The 7969-nt window shown below is 39.1% G+C and overlaps 1 pseudogene; it reads right to left on the reverse strand.

Moving 5' to 3' along the window:
* Window positions 1–5593: 5593 nt before the first annotated feature.
* Window positions 5594–7776, reverse strand: LOC141813943 (subtilisin-like protease 4; annotated as a pseudogene).
* Between the last annotated feature and the right edge of the window lie 193 nt (window positions 7777–7969).

The raw sequence follows: 7969 nt of genomic DNA on the forward strand, positions 1-7969 counted from the left end.
ACAATAATATATCGATTAATTAGTACATGTTATAGTTAGAACTGTTAATTTGGGTTGGATTTGTCTAGTTAGTCGGTCCTATCAAATAATTTAAATGGGTTGAATTAAAGTTTTATCAACTTATTTAAAGGCGGGCCAGTCCGAAAGTCAAGGCGGATGACAAATCTAATTACAATATTGTAGCAAGCAATTAATAATTATTATAATTGTTTTATTGTGAATTTTATCATGGTGAAGCAATTTGATAAATTTTGAGCAACTTAATAAATAATTTTTTGATATAAAAGTGTTCTATGTATAAATTTTTTTTTGACCGAGTTGAATTTATTTATTTTTACACATTGTAGTAGCTATTAAATAGCTGCTACAACTACATTGAAATAAGAAAGAATTTCTTCGATATAAGAAACATGATAGATGCCCTTTTGATTATTTTTTTTTTGAAAAATGAATGCCTTTTTTGTTTTTGCCCTAAAAAAATTCATATCTTATGGGTAAAGATCATGTTTTTGTTTGCTTGTTATGTTCAATAAAATAGTATTAGAACATAAACTAATTAGTTTGGTTCTATATCTTCTTCTCCAATCAACTTGTTCTCACAATTTTACTTCTCATTGATGATGCACTCCGATCCGCCTCTAGCTCAATTTACTTCCGCATTTAGCTACTCTGGAGAAATCCCCATCACCATGTTGGAGATCTTGCCTCTATCACATTGTTTCCTTTCCTTTAGAACACCTTCCCACTGGGGTCTATCAATCGTGAATGACCATCGCACCGCACAACGCCATTGCACATCCTTTGCTTAAGTGTACTGGTCCTCTTCTAAGGCATCCTCAGCTCAATAATCACTTAGGCATCATTTGCTTCTACATCATCCTTTAGTCATCCATGAAGAGGACCAATTCTAAGACTCTCAAACTCGATTTAAACATAAGTGTGTCATCAAGTGTACAATTTTGCATGTCATACCGTATGAACATCTTTTCAATATAAAACTTTTGTAAAAGTCCAAGAATACTCCTTAAACGATCATGACATATATGAATGTCTAAAACAAAAGATGTTTAATTTCACTAAGTCTTCCATTTTAAAATTATCTAATAGAAATGATTTGGTTTCACATAGTAAACTTTTAATATTGATTGCCAACAAAATGTCATCCTCATACATGTTATTCATTGCCTTATTGATGTCAAATATGTATTTCTAAATGGAGACTTTCAAGAAGAAATCTATGTAGCTCAATCTGAAGATTTTATAATTGAAGGCAAAGAGGCGAAAGCGTACAAGTTGAAATTAAAAAATACTCTATGGGTTAAAACAAGCTCACGGGCATAGTATATCTGTTGGACTGCAAAGGTGCAAACATAGTCTCACATCTAAAGTTCATAGAAAAGATTATGAGGTTAAAAGGATAGAAAGTATCTCCATTGGTATGAGACCTTTTGGGTTGAGCCCAAGAACAAAGTCATGAGGGCTTAGGCCCAAAGTGGACAATATCATACCATTGTGGAGATATTTTGAATCCATCGGTTTTAACAAGTGGTATCAGAGTGAGACCGTTCTTCACCGGACTAACCGCCGGATGAGCCATGATCCAGATCTAACCATGTGGTTTGAACCTTAAACAAAGGAAGTGAGTGCTCCCGTGTCTGAATCAGGAGGACCAGACACCAGGTGAGAAGTTCTAGTAGGTCGGATGGACCGAGGGGCAAAAAGTCCTAGTTGCGGTTAGGTGGGAAATCCTAGTAGGTCGGGTGGACCGAGGGACAAAAAGTTCTAGCTGCGGTTAGGTGAGAAATCCTAGTAGGTCGGGTGGACTGAGGGACAAAAAGTTCTAGCTGCGGCTACGTGGAAAGTCCTAGTAGGTCGGGTGGACCGAGGGGCAAAAAGTCCTGGTGGATCGAGGATCCAGACATCAAAAACGACGTTGAGGGGGGTCTGTGGTCCTTTGTTTGAGGGGGAGATTATATTGTTGGGTTGCAAGGGTGCAAACATAGTCCCACATCTAAAGTACATGGAAAAGATCATGGGGTTAAAAGAATGGAAAGTATCTTCATTGGTATGAGACCTTTTGGGTTGAGCCCAAGAACAAAGCCGATATTTTGAATCCATCGGTACTAACAATATCAAGATTGATGACTACTTTGGATAAAATAGTTTCACAAGAAGTGAAAATGAATTCACTCTTTATGTAAAGAAATAAGGCAGAAATGATTATATTATTATCTATTTTTATGTTGATGACATAATATATATGAGTTTCTCTAATGCTCTTCTGATTGATTTTAAGTCTAATATGATGAAAAAATTTTAGATGTCAAATATGAGATTATTGTTTTATTTTCTTGGTCTTGAAGTGATTCTAGGAGTTAATAAAATTTTTATCTCATAAAGAAACTATGCAACAAATCTTTTTAAAAGATTTAGTTTACTCAATTGCAATCCAGCTACTACGTCTATAATATAAATGAGAAGTTGCAATTGGAAGATAATTTAGAGAAGACTAATGTCAAAAATTTTAGAAGCTTGGTTAGAGGTTTAATTTTTTAAAATCATACTAGATCATATATTACTTTCTCTATTAGTAATTTCCAAGTTTATGCAAATTCTCACAAAACATCTTCTTGGAACAACTAAAACAATTTTATGCTATATATGTTGTTGGAACCATGGATTATATGATTTGGTATTTTGAAGTTTTAAAATATAATTTTTGTGAGTTCATTGATAGTGATTGGGCAAGTTCAATAGATGATCGAAAGAGCACCTCAGCGAGTGTTTTTAATATTGAGTCAGGAGCAATTTCATGGAGTTCAAAGAAGCAAGCTACAGAGGCGACTCAAGCCTCCTGGAGGCCCTAGGCGAATTTTTTTTAAATTATTGTTATTATTTTAAAAAAAAATTTCTCACCCTTTTTTATTCAGACTTGAGACCAACAATGATGGGTTTAAAAAAAATTTAAAATAAATTAAAATATTAATTTTAAAAATAAATTTTTTATATAAAATTAATTTTTTTAGTTTTTTGAGGTACAAAATTATTAATTAAATTTTTATATTCAAGTTTTAATAATAAATTTTTTCAATTGATAATATTGCTAAATTATTTAATCTTTTTTGAGACATAGTTGAACGTAAATTAGATTTTATTAATTTTAATTTTGAAAAACTTCTTTCCGCTGAAGACACTAACAGGTATGGTCAGTAATATTCTATAAGCTATCCATGCATTAGCAAAAGAATAAAACTTAATTTATGTCTTATAATTTTAATCTAATGATATTTCAAAGTTTGACAAATGACCTACGAAATTTGAAACTAGAATTATTATATTGATGAAATTTTACCGTAATTAAAATATGAGAGTAATTTAATAAATAAAGATGAAATATTCAGAATAAAAAAATCTAAAATTTTGAGAATAAAGATGAAATATTCAGATAAATCACAGGTGACATAACAAGTCTGAAAATTTTAATTTCTTCTAATGGGAACTATCAAGATTATATGTTTACAACAGGAATCATCGATAAGAAAATAAGAAATTAACAGAAGCATAAAAAAGAAGATTTGATAGGGAAATAAGGAAGTTGATACTATACCTTTATATCTTAAAATCATTGAAAAATCTGTAACAAAGGATCTTAATTCTGATCGTTCCTCTCCTTGCACCCTTGTGATGACCTCGGAAATGTCTTGAGGAGAGAAAATAAGCTATCAAACGAGTAAACTGTTTGAAGTTGGGCAAAATAGACTATTAGGTTAATAAGGAAGGAAGAAGAAGAATATAAAGAAACTAATAAATTAGAGTTTTGAGAATTAAGAAATATTAAATATATTGGAATCATATCAAAATCTTTACGAAATCTTTAAAAAATTGAGTCTCAATAAAATTGGGGCCCTAGGCATAGGCTTTAATGGTCTATGCCTAAAGTCGGCCCTGCCAAGCTATTACAACACTATCCTCTTCAGAAGCAGAATATATAGCAGCATGTTAAGCAATTTGGGTTAGAAGAGTACTAATAGATTTTTACCAACAACAAGAAGATGCAATTAATATTTTTTTTATGATAACAAGACAACAATTGCAATAATAAAAAAAAAATCAACTTAGTTGCATATAAACAAATTGAGTTGAAATACTGTAACACACATGAACAAGTGACGAATATTTTGACAAAGTTACTTTAAAGGGATAAATTTATTTATTTCAGATTGCATCTTGGTGTTTGTAATTTTGAATCAAAGGAAGTGTTGATAAATGATTATGATGTAGTTCGTAGGTTGAGCAAAAAGAAAATTGATTTATGTTAGATGTATTTGATATTAGTTGAGTCAGTGGTTTGTTTGAATTATATAATTAGACTATAAATATGTTACTTAAGGATGAATGAAATATTGCAAATGATTGATTCCTTTTTACTAATACTTACACTTTGTTTGGGAGTAGACGAGGGAAGGGGAACTTTTAACCTTGTTTGGAAAGGAGTGAGAGGGTAGGGAAGGGTAAGTTTTAACCTTTCTTACTCATAAAAAGGGAGATTTTCTTACACTCCAATTTGGGTTGTAAGGAAAGGGAAGAAATTCTAAATATTATTTATTTAAATTTTATCCCTGTTTAAAATATTAATTTTCATGTAACTTATTTAATTTATTTAATCTAAAATTTTTAAATTTCTCGTTAAATGCGATCTTTTCACTCCTTTCTTCTTCATCGAAATCTCTTATTGTTGTTAGATAATTATAATTTTTTTCTTTGTTCAATAAATTCGTATGCTAATCATTCTCCAGTTGTGAATATATCAATCGCTTCAAATCACTATTATATATTGCAATAATATAACATTTATGATGTTTCATGAAAAACTTATAAAATAAAAAAAATAGTAGAGTAATACCTTCTCAAAGTAATGCGTCGAAGTTTGCACACTGAACATGTAGTTCACTTAAAATATATAAATTAAATTTATGAATATAATTTATTAGTTCATCTAATAGAATAACGATTGATACGATGAACTCTTTTATAAAAGAATTAATTTTTATTAAAAAATAATTAATTTATATTTATAAAATAAATATTAATATTATAAAAATTAAAATCATTGTTAATTTGAAAAGTAAAAATATTTTTATAATTTTATATATTTAATCTTTATTCTCTTTTCATTCTTTCCAAATAAAATAATACATATTAAGTTAATAAATCTTTCCTACCTCCTAATTCAATAAAAAGAACATAAATAATTATCTTCCCTCTTCGCTCCCCTTCTCTTTCCTTCCATCAATGAACTTTCTAAGAGCATCAGCAACACTGTTAATGAGGTGTTAATAACACCCCATGAATGTTAATAAGCAATGTGGAGGGGTGTTATATGTTTTGAACGTGGCAGTAGGATGGGCCAATCCCTGACTGGCTCATCTCACATGTATTTTTTTTATTTTTTAATTATTAATTTTAGGTGTTATAACAAATGAGCATTGGGGATGCTCTAATACCCAAACACAGCGTTATTCATTCAATCATTATTAAAAACCAGGAATAATATTTGCAAGGAAGAAGACAACAAGCTCGAGCTAGCGCTGTATCACTCAATGGCGGAGACGACCAAGGGGCTGGTCACCACATGCTTACCATCATCGGAGGTCCAAGTCAACTTCCCCTCCACGAATTGATTGCCGGCGGGAGGTCCGCCGCCGGCCCATACCGCGCTCACGCTGAACGACTTCTGCTCGTTCAGCTCGGTGAACGTCAACGTCTCGGGGGTGACAGTAGCCGACGCCATAGTCTCCGACATGGTCACCGACACCTTGTAGCTCGATCTCGCCGGTCCGACGTTCGTGACCGTCCGGTTCACCTTGGCCGCCTCTCCGCCTTTGGGGGACAGTAGAATCGACGGGTAGTTTAGCTCCGCTTCCGTCGCGCTCTTCGAGCAGATCACGACCATTTTGCGCGCTATATTTCTGGCGCGTTCTTCGCCGTATTTGCCGCATATGTAGAGGAGGTAGTCGTCGACGGTGATGTCGTAGATAAGGCCGGGATCGGAAGCTTTGTTAGGGTTGACGTGTCCTGCGCCCTTGGCGAAATAGAACGCCGGCTCGAGCCACTCGTTGGATACGCCGGCGTCTGCAGTGGTGACGATCGCCGACTTGATAGCTGCCGGCGACCAAGTAGGGTGCGCAGCCTTTAAGAGCGCGGCGACGCCGCTGAGGTGAGGCGTGGCCATGGACGTGCCAGAGATGATGGTGTACTGCGGGCCGTCTTCGGAAGGAATCCAGGCGGCGAAGATGTTAAGGCCCGGACCGGAGATGTCTGGCTTGAGGATTCCCGGCGTCGCCTGCGACGGCCCCCGGGAGGAGAAGTAAGCCACGGCGGGGGCGGGGATTGGGGATTCGCCGAGAACCGTTCCGTCGAAGATGATCGACGCGGAGGGGTCGGAAGATGAGTTCAAATACGATTTGAGGTCGGAGCCGTATTGGTTGGCGATCACTGCTGCGGGGAAGTCCATCTTCCTGATCAGGACGGTGGCGCCGGCGTCCTTGGAGGAAATGAAGATCAACGCGCTGGCGCCGAGGGACTTGACGTACGCTGCCACATCTGCGGGACGGCTGTCGCCGGCTTCGCAGACCCAGACGCTGCCCCTGTGGCTACCATCGGGAGGATCCCTGTCGCAGGTCGGCGAATCGGGGTTGTAGTACAGGGGAAGAGAGCTTGTAGTGAAGTTGCCTGGCTGGTCCAGAGACTCTCCGGGGATCACCTTCCCGTTGGGAAGCTTCACGGAGGCCCTGAAGCTTCGGTCGACGCTGCTGGCCGCCACGGTGAGGATCCACGGCGCCTCGTTGGAGAGGGTGAAGTAGTCAGGTCCAGAGTTGCCGCCGGCGCAGCTGACGAAGATGCCCTTCCTGGTCGCCCCGAACGAACCGATGGCGATGGCATCTCGGTCGAGAGGTACGGAAGGGCCGCCGAGCGAGATAGAGAGGATGTCGACGCCGTCCTTGACAGCTGCTTCCATCCCGAAGAGGATGTCGGAGGAACTGCAGCTGCCGTCGCCGAGGCAGACCTGGTAGATGGCCAGGTGAGCCCGAGGGGCCATCCCGGCGGCCGTGCCTTCGGCCAAACCGAAGTAGCTAGCGTTGCGGACGAAGTTACCGGCGGCGGTGGCGGAAGTGTGGGTCCCATGGCCGCCGTCGTCCACGGAGGACTCCCACCCCCACCGCCGAGCATCGACCTGGCGCCGATGAGTTTGTTGTTGCAACCGGTCTCGAACTCGCACCTGCCCTTCCACTTCGAGGGAGGAGGCGGGACCCCCTCGTCGTCGTAGGAAGGGTGGCCGGGCGTCACGCCGGTGTCGAGGACTCCGACGATGACTCCGCTCCCGAGCTTCGAGTCGTCCCACAGCCCCTTCTTCCCGACCTGGAGCCCGAGGAAATCCGGCGTGTGGGTGGTCATCACGCGCAGCACGCGGTCGGGGAGCGCGCGCACGAAGCCCTTCTTCTTCCCCACCGCCTGTAGCTCTTCCTCCGTCAGAATGGCGGCGAACCCGCTGAAGACTTCGCTGTAGGAGTGCAGCAGCCGCCGATCGCCGCCAGACTCCTCGGCGGCCGGCGGCAGGAAAGACTCGTGCCACCTCCTCAGGCTCGATTCCGTCAGCGGCTCAATCGGCTCCTCCACTTGAATTATGTAACGGCTCGCAGAAGAAGAAGGAGAGGCGACGGAGGGATTCGAGAAGAAGGCGAGGAGAAGAAAGAGCAGCCATGGCGCAAGATTCATGTCGGGAATCTAAATTGCTATATCTTCTGACAAAGATCCTCCGTACTATATAAAGAGTTCCGTACGCTACTAAATATGGAAAATATATATCATTAAAATATAATAATTCCTCCGTTTTAGAATCTATTAAATATATAATATATTTATATAATAATTCATGGAAAAATTAAATTTCCTGCCTGTCGAATAGTAA

Source organism: Curcuma longa, chromosome 20, assembly GCF_044706935.1.
Source record: "Curcuma longa cultivar G26 ecotype Majalengka, Jawa Barat chromosome 20, ITB_CL_G26_1.1, whole genome shotgun sequence".
NCBI lineage: Eukaryota > Viridiplantae > Streptophyta > Magnoliopsida > Zingiberales > Zingiberaceae > Curcuma > Curcuma longa.